Source organism: Lactuca sativa, chromosome 4 (genome assembly GCF_002870075.4).
Source record: "Lactuca sativa cultivar Salinas chromosome 4, Lsat_Salinas_v11, whole genome shotgun sequence".
NCBI lineage: Eukaryota > Viridiplantae > Streptophyta > Magnoliopsida > Asterales > Asteraceae > Lactuca > Lactuca sativa.
This window is the reverse complement of record NC_056626.2, coordinates 83,993,376-84,018,595: the sequence shown is the minus strand read 5'-3', so window position 1 is coordinate 84,018,595 and position 25,220 is coordinate 83,993,376. Positions and strand designations below refer to the sequence as shown.

The window sequence follows — 25,220 nt, the reverse complement described above, 5'->3', positions numbered from 1 at the left end:
TCACCCAAATCCTTTCTCTCGTTGTCTCTTTTCAAAATCTCCTTGCCTTGCCATTTTTCATCCCCAAACTTTTGAATTTTGGTAAATTCATGATTTTGTATTTTGAACTCTTTATGCCTCAACAATTGCTTCATCCTTTTCTTTCTAACCTTCACCAAGTGTTCTGAAGGCCACTTCAACTCTAAATCATATACTTTTTCAAGGGATGGCAAAGATGATTCAATCACACTATCATTCAAGTCATGCTTCTCCTTGACCCGACTCACTACACTTTTAACTGTGGACTCTCTATTTTCCTCCATGTTACGAGTCACCTTGTTCAAGTGGGCCTCCTTTAAATCTACCAATCCATTTGTAACTCGTATGAATGAGCATTCTTCCACATTAGAAGGTTTTTTGATAGCCTTAAACATATTAAAAGTCTTTTGCTCGTCATTTACTCTCAACGTAACCTCTCCCTTTTTGACATCAATTAAAGCTTCAGCAGTTGCCAAAAATGGCCTCCCTAAAATTATTCCACAATCATCTTCTGCTTCATAATCTAAAATGATAAAATCAGCTGGAATGAAAAGATTATCAACCTTGATAATGATATCCTCTATTTTACCTTCTAGATATACCATAGATCGGTCTGCTAGCTAGAGTGAAACTGTGGTCGGTCTAGCTTCACCAAGTCCTAATTTTCGAAAAATTGACAAAGGCATTAAATTGATACTTGCACCAAGGTCACACAAACCAATCTTGTCAAATGTTCCAATTTTGCACGGTAGAATGAAACTACCTGGACCATCCTTCTTCACAGGTAATCTATTTTGATTATTGACGTGCAACTTTTCGTCATTGCAACAGTCTCAAACTCTCTCCAAACTCTTTTCCTTGTAAGAACTTCCTTCATGAACTTTGCATATGTGGGCATTTGTTTTAAGGCTTCAACAAAAGGGATGTTGATATGAAGTTGAGAAAGGATCTCTAGAAACTTCTTAAATTGCCCATCATCTTCGTTGGATTTACTTTTCCTAGGTGGGAAAGGTAAGGTTGTTGGTGCAACTGTCGCACCAGTTCGAGCATCTTTTTCTTGGGCTTTCTTTTCATTTCCAACACTTGGACTTGAACTTGTTAGACCTTCGTTGTTCGGTTTCTTCTGCCCATACTCATCATCAGTTATGTCCTCAATCTCGACATACTCTTTTTCATCATCTTTCAATTCTTACTTCTTTTTATGAGTCTCAACACTTACCGAGTGCTGCTCATCATCGGTGACTGGTAAGTCATGATTCTTTGGAGCTAACTCCTTTCCCGATCTAAGTGTGATGGCATTACATTGCCTCTTATCATTCATATTACCTAGATTTTGGGTGTTACTTGGCAACATTCCAGGTTCTCGTGAGTTCAGTGCTTGTGCTAATTGCCCTAATTGATTTTCTAAATTTCTCATAGCAATTGCTTGATTCTTTTCACGTGCCTCGGTCTTTTGATCTTGTTTGATCATAAACTCCATCATTGCTTTCTCGAAAGGTGACATCTCTTGATTTGATGAAGGCATTGCTGGTTTTGAACTACTTCCTGATGCCTGGTGGAATGCGCCTCCTTGTGGTCTCACTTGCTGATTTGGCATTTGATAAAACCCCGGTGGGTTTTGAGGCCTTTGGTGAATCTGCTCTTGCTGAGGATGCATCTGTTGTTGTTGTCCACCCCATGAGAAATTAGGATGATTTCTCCATCCTGGATCGTATGTTTCAGAGTATGGATTGTTTTGTCGTGGGAAATTTTGACTTCCCATGAAAAATACAGATTCAGAATTCTGTGGGCACTCACTATAATCATGGACGCCTTGACAAACCGCACAAAAGTCAACCTTCTTCTCTTTCATCCCATTGCTTGACATCATATTCTTCATCATGCTCTTGATTGTGGCCAACTCGGCTGCTAATGCATCATTTTGAGCTACAAGACGAACTTCAGCCAGTATACTTCCTTTCGAACCACTTTCATGTACCCTATCTGTGGGCCACTAGAAATTATTGGTTGCTATTCTATCCAATATCTCCACGCTCTCCTCATAGCTCTTTGTGAGCAGAGCTCCTCCAGCTGATGTATCTACTAGCATGCGTGTTTGAACATCCAAACCTTGGTAAAATGTCTCAAGTTTCACATCATCAGGGAGTCGATGTGTCGGACATTTTCTCAGCAAATTGTTCCATCTCTCCCACACTTCCCATAACGATTCACCATCCATTTGTTGGAATGATGTGATGACATTTCTTAGATTTGCATTTCGCGTGGGTGGGAAAAATCTTTTAAGGAATTTTTCTCTTAATTCCTCCCAAGTGGTGATGGAATCAGAAGGCAAAGACTCAAACCAGTCTCTAGCTTTCCCTTGTAGTGTGTAGGGAAATAATCTTAGCCTAAATGCATTAGACGTCATGCCTCTTTGTTTGAAATTATCACACATCTGGTTAAAGGAACGCAGATGGGACAAGGGTCATCACTAGGTATACCTCCAAAGAGACCATTGTTATTGATCATCTGAAACATCACAGGTTTGAATTCAAAATTGTCAGCATTAATTGTTGCGCTCACAATTGGCGGGTTTGTTCCTTCGAAACCTCTATTTCCATTATTGTTTTCATTTCCGTTATCTCCCATTTCTTCTTGATTCTGAAGTCTCCTCAACCCTCTCAAAGTTCTTTCAATCTCCCAATCAAGCGCAAATTCAGGTGGTCTGAATCTTCGACCGGCCAGAGTAAAATATCCTCAAGATGTTTAAGAGTCTAACAACTACCTAATGTTCTAACTTAAAAATAAAAATAGTCCCCGGCAACGGCGCCAAAAACTTGTTGACAAAAACGCGTACTCGCAAGTATACGAGATCGTGCAAGTAATATAGTCGTAAGACCAGATATCGAACCCACAGGGACTATCCTATTCTAAGGAAGAGTGAATTAGGCAATTGATTGCAAAAGTGATTGATTTTATTAAAATAAAGAAATAATTAAAATAAAATTAAACTAAATTTACCAAGGTAAAAATGAAAACTAAAATAATCGAACAAACAAAGAAAACAATTGAACAATTTAACAATTATGAGAAAAACGGGATTCAGTTGACTTATACAGGTTCAATGGTTCTTCTAATGAAACTAATTTGTCAAACCAATTATATAGAAACGAATAACTTAACACCAACAAAAGTTATCAATTACCTATCGGTCTCATGATTCGATTAAAAAAAACATTCACTCATATCTCTATGTAGTTTATGATTTTAAAAAGCATTAAGTCCAATGGTTTTGTTAAAAATGCCCTAACACACGTCTATGTTAAGTTTAAACGAGATAACGAAACCGCACATTCATATTTAAACGATGTCACAAATAAAGCTTCCCTCGAAGTCAATATAAGCATGTAAATATTAAATTTAAACCAAGCAAATTAACCCTAACTAACGTTGATCAAGTGTTAGCCAAAATCAAAGTTACCCATCAAAATTTATATTTTTAAAATAAGAACACATTTGAATATGCTATTCGATTTCAACAAAATTGGTTCAAACAAAATCAACTACATTAAAATTATCATCTCACCCTAGTCAACCAAACCCTAAAGATTATTACTCCATAAAATTAAAATTGATAACAGTGGATAAACAAAGTTTAAACATCATATTTAAAACAACCATAAAACTAACACACAATGAAAAGCAAGTTATGAACCGAAAGCAAGTTACGTAGCAAGAGAAACAAAAGTAAATAAATAAACAAAATCACTAGAAAGTCAAATAGAGGACCAAATTGATTTACTTCGTATATGTGATTGCTACATACGTAGCCTCAAGAACGAAGTCATATGTCCTCTTCAATCGCAACAATCGCGGTGGCTGAAGGAATGGCGGCCATCTTATCTTTGTAGGTATTTTCCGTGCGTATTTTTTTTATTCGTGCCACCCCCCATTTGATCGCCTAACAATTATTATATAGATCATAATTACATGAATGATCCTCCAACCTTCAAGCATTGCACAACTTTATCCCTTTGCTTTCAACTTTCAGCATGTTACAACTTTAGCCCTTTATCTTTCAACTTTATTTCAAAATTTACTTTAGCTTTTGATTTTCGTCCAGCAAACTAACTTCAACTTCCAAGTCGATTTTGAACTAAGTCGGAGTCCTGAGGAGCTGGATATGATGAAAACACTGAGACGTGGTCAATCTGCCAAACATCTTTTATTCGCCTTATTTTCTCGTGATGAATTTATCTTCTTTCAAATCCGTCAATTTCTTGCAGAAACCATTTGGACATTATAATATGAGTCCAACTCCCACCAAGACTCGTTGAATAAGTGGTGGGGGCCTAAGAAGCCTAGGCAATCTTGTATACACAAGATAAAATCCATCAATTCCTTATAAATTTTTGAACTTCATAAGAGGAAGTCAAACTCCCACCATGACCCGTAGACTAGGCGGTGGGGAACCCATGAAACACAGGTTGCACTTGCATTAACAAGTAAAATGAATACCGTCAATTCCGATGCAAAGCACGATGTGCTATATTTTAGATTTCGTGCAAGAAAACCAACTCCCACCAACCTGTAGAATAAGAGGAGGGGAACTCAAGAAACTCGAGTTGCACTTGTGATGAAAAGTGGTGATGAAAGCCGTCAATTCAAATGAGAAGCACATGGTGCTATATTATGGATTTCGTGCAAGAAAACCATCTCCCACCAACTTGTAGAATAGGAGGAGACGAGGAGGGGACCTAAGAAGCTTAGGTGAACTTGTAAAAACAAGTTAATGAGCCGTCAATTCCCTTAAAAACTTTGGACTTCATAAGAAGAAGCCTAACTCTCATCGTCCTGTAGAATAAGAGATGAGGAACCCATGCAAGACAGGTCAAAAACCCAACTAAATGGGAACAAAAATATCAACTGGGAAATATTAGGTCATTATATTCATTAACATAAATTTATCTTTTTAAGCTTAAAAAATAACAAAAATTGTAAAATTCGGGGACAAAAATAATCTTTTTAGTTCATTTAGTGATTGAAAAACGAGCACTAAACAGATGCTGAATCAGCAATGATTTGGAGCTCTAGTAAAGAAAATTTGATTATTAGATCAACTTCCCAAACTACCATGGACTTTGACAATTGGTGACATTGGAAATCCAAAAAGCTTTCACTTCCCAATGGAAAGGGATTGGTCATAGTCAACTCGGTTAACCAAATGGTAAAGAGAAAGGCTAAGTCTAAGATAGTCATGTGTACCATTCCCAAAGGTCCATATGGTTCTATTGCGAAAAAGGAAGGGGCATTGGTTGCAAAGTTTCCCTAACTACCTGAAAGATATGAGAGAAGGTCTAGTCAGAAAGTTTGATTATGCTTCAGGTAAGTCCATTATCTAACTCAATTAATTTCCCATTTGGAGATTCTTAATACATTTTGATGTATGGCAGGATCAAGCAAAGGGAAGGGAACTTAAAGAAAGAGTATGTTGAATCTGATTGCGAAGATGGATTTCAATCGCATGGGTCGAAGATCAGATTCTTGAGCTACTACTTAGAGAGTTATGATAGATTGCTAGGAAATGCGTAATAGCATAGTTTTTATTTAAAGCTGCATTGTAAGGAAAAAGTTTTTCCGCATTTTATAAATAAATAAAATTTTGATTTTATTTTAGTTTATATCTCCTTGCAATGACTTTTATGGAAAATTGATGTTTATATGTTTCTAGCAATAATGGAAATGTGAATTTGATTCTTTCATTTGTGGTAGTGTCTAAATTTACCAAATAAAGAATATTCTCATCACCCAAGTCTCAATTGGACCGAAATTGGAATCATGCAAGTTGTATAGTATGATGAATGAGAATTTTTAGCTTTGGAAAATTAAGACTAATTCCTTGTTCACATGTATATGTGATTCAAATGAAGGACTAAGGGATCGAGTACACATTCTTGTGTACTTGTCAAGTCTACCACAAAAGATCGATATGATTATTCTTCATGATTTACTAAAGTTTAGTAAATATGGTTATACTTACCAGTTTAAGTATAATTCTGAAACACTGGAAAAAGTTTCGATGTATGGCAGAACGAATGAGAAGAATCAAAGTAGACAGAAGGATAAAAGTTTCTCAAATATGAAAAGATGGGAGAGTACTTTATTATCATGTTTTGTGATCATCTTAATGATTAAGAAACCATATCACAATTTGTCCTCTAAGGACATCTTAGTGCATTCCTATGTCTAAGAAGAGGAACCAAGAATTGATGAAATTTTTAAATCAAGAAGATGAGTAATACTTCGTTCCAAAACAAGTCTTAGAGTCATACTCCAAGATTGTAATTTGAGTGATACATCTTAAAGAAGGTTTATTAACACTAGTGAAATGTAAGAGTAAAATGTGTCCTACTCTTGTACTTTTGAAATTGGTAAGTTGTGATGTTTTCGATAAAACAAAGACCAACTAAGGCCAAATGTGTGAAGTGTTTGTCTTGATAAAGAATCCACACTATCTCTTGAATATTTGGCAAGTGCGTCTTATATGTCAAGAGGATAATAGGAGTATTAAAGATCTTGAAAAAGCTTCTAGATCTAATCATGAAGAAAATCCTATAGTTTATCACTAGCACACGACTTGAGGTTTATAACCTATCGTGTTGACATATTCCTATTTTTGTGCCCATTGTAGTTAAAGTTGGCTTTGCATATGAGTTCTGAGAGTTCTCAATTGGTTGCATAACAACTTGGAAGCAATGGCAGGCCCTGGTGCTGCCAGGTGGCAAGAAGTTAAGATTACACAAGTTCAATCCATAAGAGTTTGGATTTGTCACTAACCTTGTCTTGTGATTATGGTTTTGAAAAATTCACATGGATAGGAACACATCCACCATAAAATCTAAGTGTCATAAGGTTTCTCTCCGATTCATGAAAATGATGGTGAGGAAACGCTTTCACTAAGTAGATTTTAAGTAGATAGCAATTGTGATATTTGCATTCTCAAAGTCGTTACTAGAGCTCGTGTGGTTAACCGGCACACTAACATGGACTTGTGAGGAAGGCAAAGGTCTAAACAATTGAGACTATGATTACGACATCCTTTTTCATAGTTCTGAAATTGTTTAGACACACATGTGTGCTATCTAAGGAAAGGTGTATGATTTTGATAAAGTTTTATCAAAGCATCTCGTATCAGAAATATGAACTTTGGTAAGAAGGTCAATAAAGTATTGATTTCTAGAAGCCCAGCTGAATTTTGAGTACATGTCAAATCCAGTGAGAGCATAAGTGTTATGCTAATAATCATCATGCAAGTGGGAGCATGATAATTATAATAAGTGTTGCAAGTTAACAATGTTAATTATAGAAAACAAAAGGTTTCAATTGGAAAAAAGTTGTTTTGCTATAATTAAGGGAGAGGAAATTATACTTCGTTTCAATTCTAAAAGCTTAGATTGAGGTTTTAGTCATCTTTAGTCAAGGATATATATATATATATATATATATATATATATATATATATATATATATATATATATATATATATATATATATATAAATTTTATGTTGGAATGGCTCAACATAAGGAAATTCTATATATGGGTCCATTATTTGCATTCTAAAATTCGATTATGATTACGGCATCCTTTTTCATAATCTTAATTATGAGAAGTTGGCAAATAAAAATAGAAATATTATAGCAAAAAACTGGTCTAGTATCATGTCTTTATGAATCGTGTCCCATATGCTTCGGATATAGGATCGATTGCATGTGCTATAATATTCATCTGTTCTAAATTTTTCCAAATGCCCATAACATTAAGAGGGAAAAGTACTAGAACTAGATATGACTAATTTGATTAAGCAATTGTCGAGGACAATCTAAAGTTTACCAAAGATTGGTTGCTCAGGGACAGTTAAAAGTATAATGTTAATTTTGGAAGGACCATATTGACATATTCTGAAAAGAGTCAACTCTTGTTCAGGAGTAATAGTCAAAAGGGGAATATGGAAAATGTTACCATAGGTGGAAGTTATTCATTAATTTTGTGTAAGATTAGGAAACTTAATGCAAGAAGAATGTTCAAAGGTGTGACATCCCCAAAATCACGGCCAGAAAAGACCGATTTCATTTATGCTATTTAAAATAATTTCAGAGTAAATCCTTTTGATTTAAAAGAGTTGCGGAATTTGTTCCCAAAACAAAATATGATAAAATAATATTTATCAAAGCATTTCATCAAGAGATGCATTTTCATTATATAATCAAAACTCGGGATGTCATGTTCCGATACAGACCATAAAGCATAAACGATAACATTACAAGTCATTCAACAAATATATACATATACAGACTTGTAAACAAAACAACTCGATGATTCATCCATCTTATGCCCTTGCGCCGCTTCCTGTAATAAAAATAAAAATGAGTGGGTCAGGCTTGGGAGCCTGGTGAGCATATAGGGTTTTTAACCCACAATAAATAATTATATTTAATTTCACTAACCAACAATAACCCGATTACTCATTCCCGTTATCCTCACTTTATGTCCCTAAAACATCTATCTCAAGGGACCTAATCTAGGATTTTCATCGGGACGGACATTACTGCTAAGGGGTTTCCTCAACAATAGATATCCTAAAGGCAACCATGAGGGGATAGAGTACACCGGTGAACACATCGTTCACAACACCTACAGGTTATGAACCTGCTAGCGTTCCACTGGACTGTCTAGAAAGAGTCTGTGGTCGTCATCCATACTTCGCTAGATGACTAGGTCAACATCAACAACATCGAGGCCTCTCATCTGTTTATCACACATCAACTATCTACCCATGTTCTACCCAACATATTAGTAGATAAATATATATATATATATATATATATATATATATATATATATATATATTTATATATAGTTTAAAACTAGTATAGCATGTTCAATCAATACATATTCCATATAACAGATGAGGCACACACATAACACGTATTTCATAGAGAATGAATCAGATCTATGAGATAGAAGAAGGTGAATATACATTCACACTTATAACAACAAAATATACACATAACATGTATTTTATATAAAATACTTCATAATTATGCGTTAGAACAATGTAACTACACAATCACTTGATCAGAAGATGATCGGACAGCAGTACGACTTGTAGAAGTAGTATTCTTTGGTAGATCTGGAAGATCTTCACAAAAATTGGCTTCTCGCGGGCAGAGCTTCGGCTCGGAGAATCTTACTTCTCGGGATCTTTGAGGCTTCGAGACTTGCTTCGGGGCTCGGGAATAATGGGGCTTCGGGGTATAAATGGCATGCAAATCGAGGAAAAAAGTAGAGAGAAAGGAAGAATTTGGCAAAAGAATAAGGCTGCCCTCGCATGCCCTTTTATAGGAGGCTGAGGCCTCGCATTACGCTGGGCGTAATGCTCTACGCGGGGCGTACGCCTCGGAAATCGTCACTGCTTACGTATCCGAAGAACTCGAGTGCGAGGTGCGTCATGCTTCGCTGTACACTGGGCGTAACCCGGATAAGTCTGGTGACTCCCCTTCGGATAATATCGGATTTAATAATTAAATTTATATATTAATTATTTAATAAACTTCAAGAATTCATATCTTCCTCATACGAACTCTGTTTTCGACGTTCTTTATATCCACGCGTAGGTGAGACTATGCTCTACAACTTTTGTTTAGACTCTGTCGGCTAATTTTGACTTTATTTTTATTATTTATTTTTAGAAGGCTGGGACAAGAAAACTCCGTTATAATTCCATAACTTCTTCATCTGACGTCCGTTTTCGCCTATCTTTTTATCGTTTCACTACAATTAACGAGATCTTTGATTCTCGTTTAGATTGTTTCGGCTAAAAACCGCTCGGTCTAAAATCGAGAATTCGGGCTGCATACTGCTAAGTCGAAACTTCATAAAATCATAACTTCCTCATACAAAGTCAGATTTGGGCGTTTTCTTTATGCACACTCTCGGTTTAACGAACTCTAAGACATTCGTTTAGATCACTAGGGCTAAATATCTCTCTAACATAAATTTCACTTTTTACGTCATTCAGCGTTGCCAGGTTCTGTCGCAAAACTTCGACATATCATAACTTCTTCGTTATAACTCGGATTTCGACATTCTTTATATATTCGGAAACCTTGTTCCAACTACTACAACATTATACATGGATATCAGTTTTATCTAACGTTTTATTTTGACGCTTATTTTTATTCTTAATTACATTAAGACACACAATTAAGCATAAAACACATAATACACTTTTATTATCTCAAAACGGATTACAAAGGTTAACCTAGACTATTACATCAACATTAATGACAAGCCCAGAAACACAGGCGTTAAAAAAGGCAATGAACTTTGAATATGAGAGTTCATTTCCATGGAGTTGATATCCATTGGAATACTTTGTAATGTCTGTTGACAAGTCTTTATGACTTTGTGCATAATCATTAAAAGAGGACCAATGCATATAAGTTTAGAATCTAATAGATTTAGGTAAATGGCAGGAATTTGGAATTCTTGCATTTGTGGTAAGGATTTGGGATTGTCAAATGAGTATCATTGGAATTATGTCCAATCGATCTATTTCATAGAGCAAAGATCATAGACAAACTTAGTGTGCATACTTGATGTATGACATAACTAATGTTTGGAAAAACATAGTGTGCATACTTGGTGTATGGCATGACTAGTGTTTAGAAAAAACCATCGTGTACATGCTTGGAGCATGGGACAACTATTGTTTTAATTCAAGTATAAAGTTCATAGTTTGAAAGAGTATTCAATGAACAATGTGTAATCAATATGGTGATAAATAAAAGATGTTCTATTTATATTCATAAGTTCTGAGACCATATTTAATTCGATTATTCCTATGCTTCACTTTGCATGTTTTGACTTGCAGAATAACTAGGTCATTCTTCCCGAATGACTAAGTTATTCAAACCATCCACAGTCGGTCATATATTGGAAGTAGATATGAATCAAGATTGTCATGAAGCTGGATTGTAGATGTACAAGGTATGGGACATAGCACGAGTTGCTGCAACATTCATGAGTGCTCATAAGTTCTGAGTATTAGATTCAACCCACACACACTGGTATTACTTCATGGAATTTATCTCGAGTGATCGTGAGACGGTAATATCATATAAGTCTTCAAACCTAGAGATATGACTTGTTGCACATTGATTGTACGTAAACGCATTGGTAACTCGATGTTATAAAACGTACCTTTTTGTATGATTCAACAAGTAGTGAAACAAGCATATGAGTCGAAATTTATCTGTTCCTTCTTGGATTAGAAACGAAATATGGTCCCCTCGATGATTTTGTGTTGACCCATGTATCGGGCCCGGTTAGAACTAAGTTGATGTGTTCAATTAAATTTTATGTCAAACAAATCGGAAATCGGGAAACAAACTGCTGGACAATAAGTAAGACATTGTTCCATGTATTTGTCCGACTGATATCTAGAACAGAGGATTATATGATCACTTATCTTAAATGGCGTATCATCATCATCTTAGTTCCGCAAGACCTTGAAAGAGCTACGATTGTTGATCGGTTCCTGAAGTTATTCTGGCAGATATAGTTATTAGACTAATCTAAGTGGGAGACTGTTGGATTAGGTGTCTAAGTTCATAACTATTTCTAGGATGTACTTAACCCGGTTGGCATGGTCCATTTGGGTTGCATGGCATTACAACACTTGGATAGACTAAATGAGAGAAAGGAAACTTAAGGATTATTAATATATTATAAGTTCTAATATATTAATAATATTATTTAATTAGTATTGATCAAAGAATTAATTTGAAATTAATTAAGTGATCAAAAAGAGACTAATTAAATATATGGGGTTGATTGTGTAAATAATCTATTCTTATATAGTGGGCTAATGATCCATGGTTTGTATGGATTGGGCTAAAACTTATAAGGTGCTCCATGGATAATCCATGGAGGTTACAAACCCATGGATCATGGAATATGAAAAACCATGACAATTAGGGTTTACATGGTGTAACCCTAATTATGCCACAACTATATAAAGAACCTCATGCAAGCAAAATAGGACTACTACTTGTACAAGATAGAGGGCTAGTCGATTTTGAGTGTAAGTGAACTTCTCTCAAGTCTATTCCAAGAGTTGTAGTGTTGTGTGAGACATATGAGGCATCACACTTGAGGTGCTAGGCTCACAAGGTTCTCAAGGAAACCAAACTACAAAAGGTATGCTCTTCTTGTAGCATTTATGTTTAAAAGTTCCCCATGGTATGCTAGATAGGTTAAGAACCTTGGAAAATCAATTTTACATGTATCATAGTAAAACATAGATCCAAGGTTTCTAGGGTTGCATGTACACCTTAGGAGTGTTAGAATGCTCAAAACCCAACATTCTCCATGCTAAAATGTTTTAACAACTTGTTCAAGTAAGTACTTTAACTGAGTACAATTACTTTGTTATTCCTATTTTTCAAGATCCTTATCCCTAGAATATAAGCAGCTTCCCCTAGATCCTTCATAGCAAAACAGTTCCCAAGCTAGGACTTAACCTGCTGCAAGGTTGGAACATCATTTCCTATGAGAAGTATGTCATCGACATACAACACTAGAAAGCTAACAATACTCCCACTAGCTTTGACATATACACATGACTCATCGTCACTTCTAAAGAAACCAAACTCTTTGACGTTCTCATCGAAGCAAAGATTCCATCTGCGAGATGTTTGCTTCAATCCATAAATGGATTTCTCAAGATTGCACACTCTATTGGGGTATTTAGCATCCACAAAACCCTCTGGCTGACACATGTAAACATCTTTAGCCAGCTTCCCATTACGGAAAGCGGTTTTGACATCCATCTGCCAAATTTCATAATCATGAAACACAATGATGGCTAACATAACCCTAATAGACTTGATATTGGCCACTGGTGAGAATGTGTCATCATAGTCAACCCCTAGGGTTTGATTAAAGCCCTTCGCAACTAGCTGTGCCTTGAATGTGTGCACCTTTCCATCCATGTCGGTCTTCTTCTTGAAAATCCATTGGCATCCAATTGTATTTCGACCTGGTACATTGTCAACCAAGTTCCAAACTTGATTGTCATACATGGACTGGATCTCGTTGTCCATTGACTCTTTCCATTTGGCAGACTCAGGTCCCACCATGGCTTCCTTGTAGCTAGAAGGCTCATCCAAATTTCCCAATGTACTATCACTGATAAACGTACCACCATCCGTTGTAATATGAAAACCATAAAACTATGGTGTCATTCTAACTCGAGTGGAACGTTTAAGAGGTAATGACTCGTCAATGGGTTCAATAGGAATCTCTTCCTCAGGTTGAGTGCTAGTGCCAGAGATTCCTTCACCACTTTTTTCTTGAATCTCTTCAAGATCAATTGTCCTCCCCACTGTCCTTTTGGCATATAAATTCCTTCTTGTGGAAAACTCCTCTTCTTGATACAAAGACCACGTTATCACTAGGTCTGTAGAAAAGATATCCAAAGGATTTATATGGGTAACTGATGAAAATACACCGCTCACTACGAGGTTCAAGCTTGTCGTGATTCTATCGTCTTACGAAAGCTTCATAACCCCAAACCTTGATATATGCCAACGAGGGAACCTTTCATGTCCACATCTCGTGAGGTGTTTTGGCAATCTTCTTTGTCGGGACTAGATTAAGGATATGGGCAGAAGTCTCTAAGGCATACCCCCAGAATGATATCGGAAGTGAAGCTCGACTCATAATGGAACAAACCATGTCCAACAAGGTCCGATTAGGCCTCTCAGCCACATCATTAAACTGCGGTGTCCTAGGAGTTGTCAATTGTGAAACAATTCCACATTCCTTGAGATAGTCGTGGAACTCGATACTAAGATACTCCCCACCCCTATCAGATCTGAGCATTTTGATCTTCCTAGCCAATTGATTCTCCACTTCTTGCTTAAACTCTTTGAACTTTTCAAAAGTTTCTAACTTATGCTTGATTAAGTAGATATATCCATATCTGGTATAATCATCGCTAAAAGTCACATAGAAGCGATTTGCATCCCTTATGGTGGATCTGAATGGCCCACACACATTTGTGTGTATGGGATCCAACAATGTGTCACCTCTTTCATAATTACCAGTGAAAGGTGATTTAGTCATCTTTCCAAGCAAACAAGACTCACACGTGTCATCTGACCTAAGGTCAAATGACTCCAACACTCCATCATTTTGAAGTTTGCAATGTGCTTCTTGTTGACATGTCCAAGACAACAATGCCACAAGCATGCCTTATCTAAACTATTAGACGAATCAATATGCAACATATTATTTTCAAGGTAGTTCAGCAGCCCAGTTTGCAACTATCAATGATTTGCATAACCAGTCCACATACTTTTAATCAGCTCCTTCAATCCCAAAATTAATACCAAATTAGTTTTTGATTAAATACTAACTAAATAATATGATTTTCAATTAATATATTATTCTTATAATATATTAATAAATCATTAACTAACCTCTTTCTCCAAAAGTCATCTTGTCAAGTTGCTACGGTAAAGGCAACCTAAAATGATCATGCTACTATCAAATCAAGTACATACCAATTATAATTATGTGCTTCGACACCTAATCCAAAAATTTATAGGCTGAAAATGGCTCAAATCGGCGAGTTCTGAGCCTCCAACTTGTCGATTTGGATGCCAGGTGTCAGCATCTAGTGGCAATACGTAGGGAGGAAGCAATGGCATAGACCGCGACACGTCACCCACTTCGCATCAGTCTATCCCGACTTCTAATTTCCGTAACTTTCGCATAATAGCTTCGTTTTCGATGTTATTTATATACACGCGTAGGTATTGACAAGATCTACAACTCTCCTTTTGACTCCATCGGCTAATTCTCGACCAATTTTGAATCTAACAGTATGAGAAGATTACATTGTTTACCGACGGTGTAAATTTCATAACTTCTACATACGGACTCTGTTTTTTACTGTGTTTTTATCTTTGAGCTCCTATTAATGAGATATTAAATTATCATTTAGGCTGTCTCAGATAAAAATCGATCGATCTAAAATTCGAATTCCGGGTTGCATACTGCTATGCCAAATCTTAGAAAATCAAACTTTCTCATACGAAGTCAGATTTGGACGTTCTTTTTATGCACACTCTCGCTTTAACGTATACTACAACTTTCATTTAGATTGATAAGGCTAAAAAGTATTTTATCGCAAACTTACGTTTTACGATTTCTAGTGTCATGTCGATTTTGCCGTAAAACTTTAACGGGTCATAACTTCTTCGTTATAACCCGAATTTCGGAATTCTTTATATGTACAAAACCCTTGTGACATATACTATAACTTAGTTAAGATTATTTATTTGAAATAATCTCCTATCAAAAAAGTCATTTTTGATGCTTATTCTCTCTAAATTGACTAGTCCGAATCTATGGGCGTTACAATAAGAAGGAATGGTATCTTAATTAAATTAGTCAAAGGTAAATAGGAAACAAAAATATAATTAAATCATATTCTAAATTTAATATATGATAAATTAAACTTCCTTCTCTCTTTGTTATCCCTATCTTGCTCTCTCTCAAACCAACAATCCATCGTTCGAGGACTCACCTCCGATCCTCCATTTTATTCGATGCTTATGAGATCTCTATGTTTTTGAAATTACATATCATCATTCAAGAATCGTTTCATCAATCTCAATTATATCAGTTGCAAGGGTTAGGATCTGTCGATTTTTCTACTTCTTCATCGATCGATCTAATCTATTTCTTAATCGATATCTTGTCTCCGATCGTTTTTGAATCTACGACCTCCACGCCTTCACAATTCTGTCTAGATTGGAACTAATCAATCATTCCTTCATCGATCTAATCTCTCCCTCGTCGAGTCTGCCGTTGACGGATGAAGAATCAATGTCGGTTTCTTCCTTTTGTGGTTGGCCACCATCTGCTTATTTCATTGAATGTATCGAGATCATGCTTTTACTTGATTTTATTGAATCAACTGAGATTATGCTAATTAGGCTCTCTTGATTTGTCAGCAAAATCTGAGTCGTAAAAGAATAAACCATATGCATTATGATGGAATTTGAGTCGGTTATCCAACTGTTTTGGATTAAAACGGACTTTGATCAAACATCATAAAGCAATGCATACTTTACACTTGTTTTGAACAGTCTAACATCGTATTTATCCAAATATTTTGGATGGGATAAATTAAAAAAAAGGTTGCGCCTAAGATGTTTTCGATTGATGTTTTTGTTTTGGTTTTTGGTTATTTATTTATTTATTTAATATTTTTTTTGTAAATATGTGTTGGTCATTCATATATTGAAGTTCCAATCAATGATTACATTGTATAGTGTGTTTAATTCACAAAGGGTCCTACTAATTGGACCCTAGGTTTTCTAAGAGGACCTCTCATTAATGATTTTTTATGTATAAATTTCCGTGTATTTATAATATCAATATCTTTTATGATTATTAAAAGCTATTTTTTTAAACTCGTACCTATCATTTAATTACTATTAACTTTTTATTTATTATATATTTTATTCTTTTATAATCAAATAAAAATACATCGTGTGAATGTTTTTTTATATATTTTAATATTTTCTATATTTTAATATTTTTATAAACCAAGAAATAAAAATAAGATGATATTAAATATTTAAATGAAAACTAAGTATTATTAATAGAAAATGTAATGACGGTACATATATCTATAGCGACCATTGTTTCAAGTATGTGCATAAGCATACACCAATCTGAAATAAAAATCTACACACACCAAAAATCTCATTCTTCCCTTTTATTTAAAAACAGAAAAAATAATTAAATTTTTTTATTTAAAATATTTTATTTTATAGATTTGAAAAAAAATAAATATATTTTTATTTTAATACTTTTTTTATTAAAAAGATATTTTTTTCTATAAATAAAATTTTATATTGAACCCTTTTATTATGTAATGATTAATTTTATTTAAAGTAAATATAAAATAATCATGAGGTGTCCTTTAAAAATATAAAAAGTTAGAATAATTAATAGGGTCCAGCTTTTGTTATGATTGGTTTATTTTATGAAAAAAGTTAGAGTAATTATTAAGGGGTCCTTTAGAGCATTAGGTATGAGTCACGTTATAACACCAAGTTCATTTGTCACTTCATCTATAACACCACCATAACACTAAGGGAAAATTGTGTTCACCATGTTATAACATGTTAAGAAATAGAGAGAGAAAGAAAGAAAGAAAATGATTTGATTGGTTGATAAAAGCAACAACCAATTAAACTTCCCGTTGTATCTTGTGTTCGTCACAACAAGATATGCCATATCATCCTCTTAACAAAAAGGAGGGGTGATATTCATCTTGTTATGATTAGGTTATGAGGTGCCACATCAGCAAAAATAACACTTCTCGTTGCTCATACCATATACTCTTAAGAATATAAAAATGATCCAAATAGCTGACCCATTCACAAATTGTATGTGCTAGTTCTTTAATTCACTAACCGTCAAAAAGTTTTTTCATTCAATGATTGTTAATAGGTCTTTTCTACCTACACATCGGTAATTTTTTATTTCAAGTGATTAATTGTCAATTTTGTTTTTAATTCTTTAGACTTGTATACATTATCTACAGTTTAATTTATGTGACCTGCATTTTGTCTTTTTTATTCTTATATTTACATTTGTGAAAATAATGATAACAGATATGGACTGCTATATCAAATATCACTCTTAAATAGATATGCACATCAGGGCCTGCTAAGCGAGTTCAAGGTGTGCTGGTACACAGGGCCCGGAAGAAATAGGGCCTAAATTTAAAGCAAATTAACTAGTTAATTTATATGTACAAGTTTGTTCAAACAACTTAATGAAAGTCAAGTAGTTCGGCTGGTCTACGGTGTGTTTTTGTTACCAACCGATGATTGTTCGATTCATGTCAACTTCAATTTTATTTAAGTGATCACTTTTTAGCAAGTTACATTTTTAGCCCCTAATTTATGCTTCATGATTTATAATCTTCCCTTCTTCCAACTTTTATTTATATTCACAATCTATCCATTCCAAATTTTTTTATTAAATAAGTTACATACTTTGCCACTCAAATTTTTATAAATTTGTATTTTTATTTGTTGACTCAATTTTAAATTTAATTTATAAGTTATCGTTCATTACAATTCAACCCGTTATATATATATATATATATATATATATATATATATATATATATATATATATATATATATATATATATATATATATATATATATATATATATATATATATTATTTAGGGGCCTATTTTTTTGCTTTTCGTACATGGCCTTCAAATTAATGGACCGGCCCTGATGCACATCATCATATATTATATGTGCACAAGTTCATGTGAATACGATAAAATGAAAGTTATGGTTTCATCTGAAGTAATAGCTTCAAATGAATTATTGTGATCTAAATTTTAACAAATTCAACTTTAGTCTTGATCAGTGGAACAAAATGAGAGTTATAGTATGCTTTGAGATTTGAAATAATGTGCAAATCAATTTGAAATGTTGTTGTAAGTTTTGGTTTTGTGTCGGTGAGCTGTAATTTTTGTTGCTAGGCTTTTTTTTTGCTAGATCTAAACTTCAATAGTCGACTCAGGTTTTTATATATAAATCACATGTAATTCACATATAAATCAATGTAATTTATATATGAATTACATGTGATTCATATGTAAATAACATGTAATTCATATATGAATTAAATGTAAATCACATGTGATTCACATATGAATCATATGTAAATCACATATGAATTATATGTGATTCATATGTCAATCACAATTGAATCACATATTAATTACGTCTATATGCACACTTACTTTTTGTGTGAGTGTTATTTGTTAATTTTTTAAAAAAATTTCTTGTGAATTTTATATTTGAATCTTAAAAGATACAATCACATTATATAATTACATATGAATCGTATATGATATAATCATATTTGAATCTTACATTAACTAATCACATATGAATCTTACATGATATATATATATATATATATATATATATATATATATATATATATATATATATATGCATTTTTGTGAGTGTTCTTGTATTAATCAATTTTTTTTTTTAATTTTCTTGTAGATTTGGAAGAATTTATGGAAAATATTGAACAAGTGAAAAGTGATAAATTTAAGAAAATATGCAAAACTTGATACGAAGACATAAAAACGCTTTGAAATTTTGTAGCATTTTTTTTATATTTTATTTTGTATCGACTAAAATACTTGTACTATTGTGTTTATATATTAGTAAATAAAAAAAAAGTTTTTTTTATGAATTATTTACGAATATTATAGTATAAGAAATATACATATATATATATATATATATATATATATATATATATATATATATATATATATATATATATATATATATATATATATATATATACTTGAAAAATATGTATGTATGCACCTAAAACGTTGAACTTTTTGGTTAAAAAAATTATAGTTTTTTTTTTTTTTTAAATGTTCCAGTTTTTTTTTTTTTTTTTTTTTAATTTTACTAATTTTTAAAAATTTATTGTTTTTAAGAAAATTGCAATTTAAAAAAAAAAAAACTTTTTTTTAAAAAAAAATTCATGTTTACTAAAATAAATTAAAAATTCTGCAGTTTTGAAAAAATTTGAATTTCTTTTTTTTAATTAAAAAGATGACATGGCTCCAAGGCTTGTACTTGCCACCAAACTTTAACAAAATACCGTCTTAAGTCATATACTAATATAAAAATGAATAATAGTATAAAATTTATATAAATTTATTAATTATATACAAAATTGTCGCCTTAAGTCACGTTTTACAAACGACATTGCTCATCATGGCTCGAAAAAGCTTGAGGCTTAATATTGTCGTTAAGTCATGTTATATGTTATTTAGAACCTTGATATATATATATATATATATATATATATATATATATATATATATATATATATATATATATATATATATATATATATATATATATATACACACACATATGCAAGATCAATGGAGCACTAAATTGTGGGAGAGAATCAACTTTTTATCTACAATGAATTTAACTACCAAATTTCAAATTTCACATGTGCATGTTATTACATATATCTAAGAGGAGTATAAAAGAATTGAAAAAAAAAATTATTTGCTAGTATATATGCATTTTTTTTTTGAAAATATATGTATGCATAAAAAATATAAATATGCAATAAAAATGCATTTTTTGAAAATTGTTTTTCTTAAATCTTATTTTCAAAATATAAGGCATATTTTCATATATTGAATTTGTTTTCGAATTTTTTTTAATTATTTTTTTATTTTTGATTTTTTTTAAAATCTACGAAAATATTCCTTAAATTTCGAAACTAATATTTGAAAAAAGTTTTTTCAAAAAAAATGCATTTTTAATGCATATTTTATAAGAAAATGCACGTGCATTATATATATATATATATATATATATATATATATATATATATATATATATATATATATATATATATATATATATATATATAATGCCTCTATATGCATAAATGTAAGGTGCCTCTATATGCATAAAGGTAAGGTGTGTATATGCATATCCATATTAATAGGTATATACATATCCATATGAATAAGTATATGCATATGCATATGCTTATCAATATGCATAAAAATAAGTATATAACATATGCATATTCATATGCAACAAAAGTTTCTGGTTTAAGTAGTGAAGCTACAAGAAGAAATTAAATACATAAAAAATGTTAATATAAATCAATAACGTGTCTTGCATTTCTTTCTTTAATTATGAAATTCCTAATATACCCTCAAACATTAACTATGATGAAGTACCTTGAAAATTTTGAGAAATACATGAAGCCTTTAACCTTGTTGTTTTATGCCCAATTGTTGGTTTTATATTTTCCATATGATTGCAATTTAGCATATTATTAACTCTTTTATTTTTCTCAAATCTTGTATATAACCTCATGGAATTGTTCAGAGTTAGAACTGTATAATCTGCACTACTCCGTGTTGTTAATTATAAGATCTTTGAAATTGTACCCTCCATTCTTTTTGTGAACCAAAAACAACAATGAACTTTCAAAATAGAACCAAAAACAGCAATGCACATTCAAAATATAACCAAAAACAGCAATGCATTTTGAAAATAGAACCAAAAACAGCAATGAACTTTCAAAATAGAACAAAAAACAACAATGCATTTTCAAAATATAACCAAAAACAACAATACACTTTGAAAATAAAACCAAAAAACAACAATGGACTTTCAAAATAGAACAAAAAACAACAATGCACTTTCAAAATAAAACAAAAAACAACAATGAATTTTCAAAATAGAACCGAAACAAGCAATGCACTTTGAGAAATGTAACTAATGGACATTTGATTCCAGATGCAAATAAATACTAAGAAAAATGCATTTTTTTGAAATTTTTTTTTTAAATCTTATTTTCGAAATATAAGACATATTTTCATATATTTGTAATTTTATTAATTTTTTTTAATTTTTTTATTTTATTAAATCTGCAAAAATATTCCTTAAACTTTGAATTATATGTGGAAAAAAATTTCCAAAAAAAAAGCATATGCAAATGCATATGTGCATTTAAAAAAAAAACATTTTAATGCCTCTATATGAATATGAGTAAGGTATAGATATGCATATCCATATGAATAAGTATATGCATATGTATATGGTTATCAATATGCATATACATATGCATAATATTCTTATGCATATGCATATGCATATTGATAAGCTTATGCATATGAATATTTTTAAGTATATAACATACGCATATGCATGTGCATATGAATAAGAATAAGTATATGACATATGCATATGTATAAGAATAAGCATAAAAATAAGTACATGCCTATGCATATGAATAAGTATATGACAATGCATATGCTTAAGAGTAAATATATGACAAATGCATATACATATGTAAATGATTATGCATATGAATAATCATATGCATATGGAACCATGATAATGATAATGCCATTAAGAGTAAGGTAGGAGAAGGATTTGATAGGTCAAAAACAGTAGCAACAACGGGGATGAAGAAGGCTAGAAATGGAACTTAATATATGAAAAAAGAATTTTTCAAAAATTTGTCATGAAATTTGGCATGACATCTACTCGAGTGCCACTACCTCTTGCATAAGAGTAAAGATATGGATATACATATGAATAAATATATGTATATGTATATAAATACTTCATATACATATATACATATGTATATGCATATGCATAAAAATAAGTATATGCATAAGGCAATTAAATAAATATGATTATTATGCATATCCATATGCATTAGAATAAGTATATGCATATGCCTATGAATAAGTATATGCATATGCATATGTATATATATAAGAATAAGTATATATATAAATAAGTAGATGCATATAGATATGCATATGCATAAGAATAAGTATATGCATATGCATATGAATATGTATATGCAATTGTGGGTTAAAAACGAAAGTATGGTGCTAATATAGGTTAAAAATGAAATTTTGCTGCAATTGTGGGTTAAAAACAAAATTATGATGTTAATATGGGTTAAAAATGAATACTTTTTTCAATTGTGGGTTTCAAACAAAACTATGATGCTAATATGGGTTAAAAATGAAACTTTGTTGTAATTATGGATTAAAAACGAAAGTATGATGCTAATATAGGTTAAAAATGTAACTTTGTAGTAATTATGGATTAAAAACAAAAGTATGATGCTAATATAGGTTAAAATGAAAGTACGATTAAAATATTAATATACCGAAACATTTTTTAAAGTTTTGTTATTATTAAAATATTGACATATGCATAAGAATGAGTATATGACATATGCATATTTATATAGATATGAATAAGCATATTCATATGCATAAGAATAAGGATATACATATGCGCAAGAATAAGTATATGCATAAGACAATTAAATACATATGATTATTATTATGATTATGTAATATGAATAAGCATATGTATATGAATAAGCATATGCATATGCATATACATATGCATAAAAATAAGTATATTCATATATATATATATATATATATATATATATATATATATATATATATATATGCACAAAAATATACATAATGGAATTATATACATATGATTATGCTTATGGATATTCTTATGCATAAGAATAAGTATATGACATACGCATAAGTATATGCATATGCATGTGCTTAAGAATATGTATATTCATATGCATACAAATAAGTATATACATCTGCATATGCATATGCATATGAATAAGTATATGACATATACACATTCTTATGCATATAAATAAGAATATGCATATGCATAAGAATAAATATATTTATATATATATATATATATATATATATATATATATATATATGCATAAGGATAAGTATATGAATATTTATAAGTATATACATAAGGGAATTAAATACATATGATTATGTTTATGGACATGCATATGCATAAGAATAAGTATACGATATATGCATAAACACCAAACCATAATAGAAAAATAGAAACATCTGCAAAAAGGGAAGATTTTTGGTAAATAAAATCAGTAGCCATTGACCATTTTTGTTCATATAAATGCTTATAGGACCATAGGTGTGACATCTAAAAATTGTTCGTATTTCAGATAGTGAATGGAAAATGACATTTAAAAGTAGTAGTTGTTGGTTAATTTAGTTGGACTCTAAAATTGATAATAATAATAATAAGAAGAAGAAGTACATGATTTAGTTGTAATAAAGTAAGACCCTCTTGAGCATGTTTCACTTCTGTCAAGGGCATTTATGTATAAGTGTATCCAAGTGCAAAATGCAACTGAGTGGCATTTTGTCCATATTTACAAAATGGAACCTTTGGCCATTTTTGTCTAGGTTTACAATTAACAAATTAGGGGTATTTGTGTTCAATAAATAAATGATTCTAATGGACATTTAAAAGAGGTTGATGTTAGGTGTACATATTCTCGACCCCTAGCAAAAAGGAGAAACAAAATCTTATTACCCATTCAAAAAATTTTAAGAAAAATAATAATAAAAGCAATCCTTTAGTCCACGAGCCATGTTACGGACAATATTCAAGATATCCCTGTTACCATAAAGATCACATGTATATCTATCAACCCCTGCTTGCTTTAGAAGAAACTGTACAAACTGTCATTTTCAATAAAATGGAATTAATTAGCCTAGCCTAATTGTAAAAACAATTATTCTCTCTTAAACAGTGGAAACATATCAAAGAGTTTATGCACCTCTTGCTGAAGTAGCTCCAACAAAAGTTGCAGATTGGAATTATCTTTTTGGAACATGTTAAGCCACTAGAGAACAGATGTAATTTTACGATTTCACAAGTGCACCTAAAGCAAAATATGTCAGGTTCTTCAATGAAAAGAGATGAAACTTAAACTACTTTGACAAAATCAGATCATCTTCATCTGGTTCACTTTATGAACAATTCTTCTATCTTAACAAGTGGAAGAGTATCAAAGAATGTATGCATCTATTGTTGCACCTTTGGATGGTATTTCTAAATAAGTCATTATCAATGCAATTTACGCACATTAGAACCATAACTGCTTTTTTGTCAAGTAAACTTAAAAGAAAAAAAAATCTTATGCATTTGATAGATGCATTGTTTTTTCCGATTTGTTTCGCATTCAATGAAAATTGATCAAATTTCATGACAAAATTTTGAATATGATCTGTAATCACTGCAAATTGACCAAAATTTTTGAAAGTTTCATAACGGTAGAATAACAGTAACAATCACACATGAGTCACGTAATTTTAAACCTAGAAAAATTATATCAAATGACCAGTAAACTTCCATAGTTCATATGTTTTCCTCTTGTATATCTTGTATATCTGAACAAGTACCTAAATTAAAAAATTGCAAGAACGAGGAAAAAAACATAGATTTGGCATAGCCAGACGCTTTGCCATTCCGGGAAAATCCGATCAAATGTTTGTCGGAGTTTCTACTGAGAGTCCCACAGATTTGGCCGCCAATAGGGTTGAATATTCGGAGATGAAGGGCGGATTTTGCATAGTTCGATGATTTTCCATTCCGAGAGACACTGCAATGTACTGATCGGGGGTGGC

General features: G+C 31.9%; 1 non-coding gene across 1 annotated transcript; it reads left to right on the top strand.

Annotated features, from left to right (window-relative positions):
• The first annotated feature begins 2,162 nt into the window (after positions 1-2,162).
• On the top strand, positions 2,163-2,269 carry LOC128134010 (small nucleolar RNA R71). The gene has a single exon (XR_008232344.1). It is a non-coding gene; the product is annotated as a small nucleolar RNA R71 (small nucleolar RNA).
• The last annotated feature ends 22,951 nt before the right edge of the window (positions 2,270-25,220 follow it).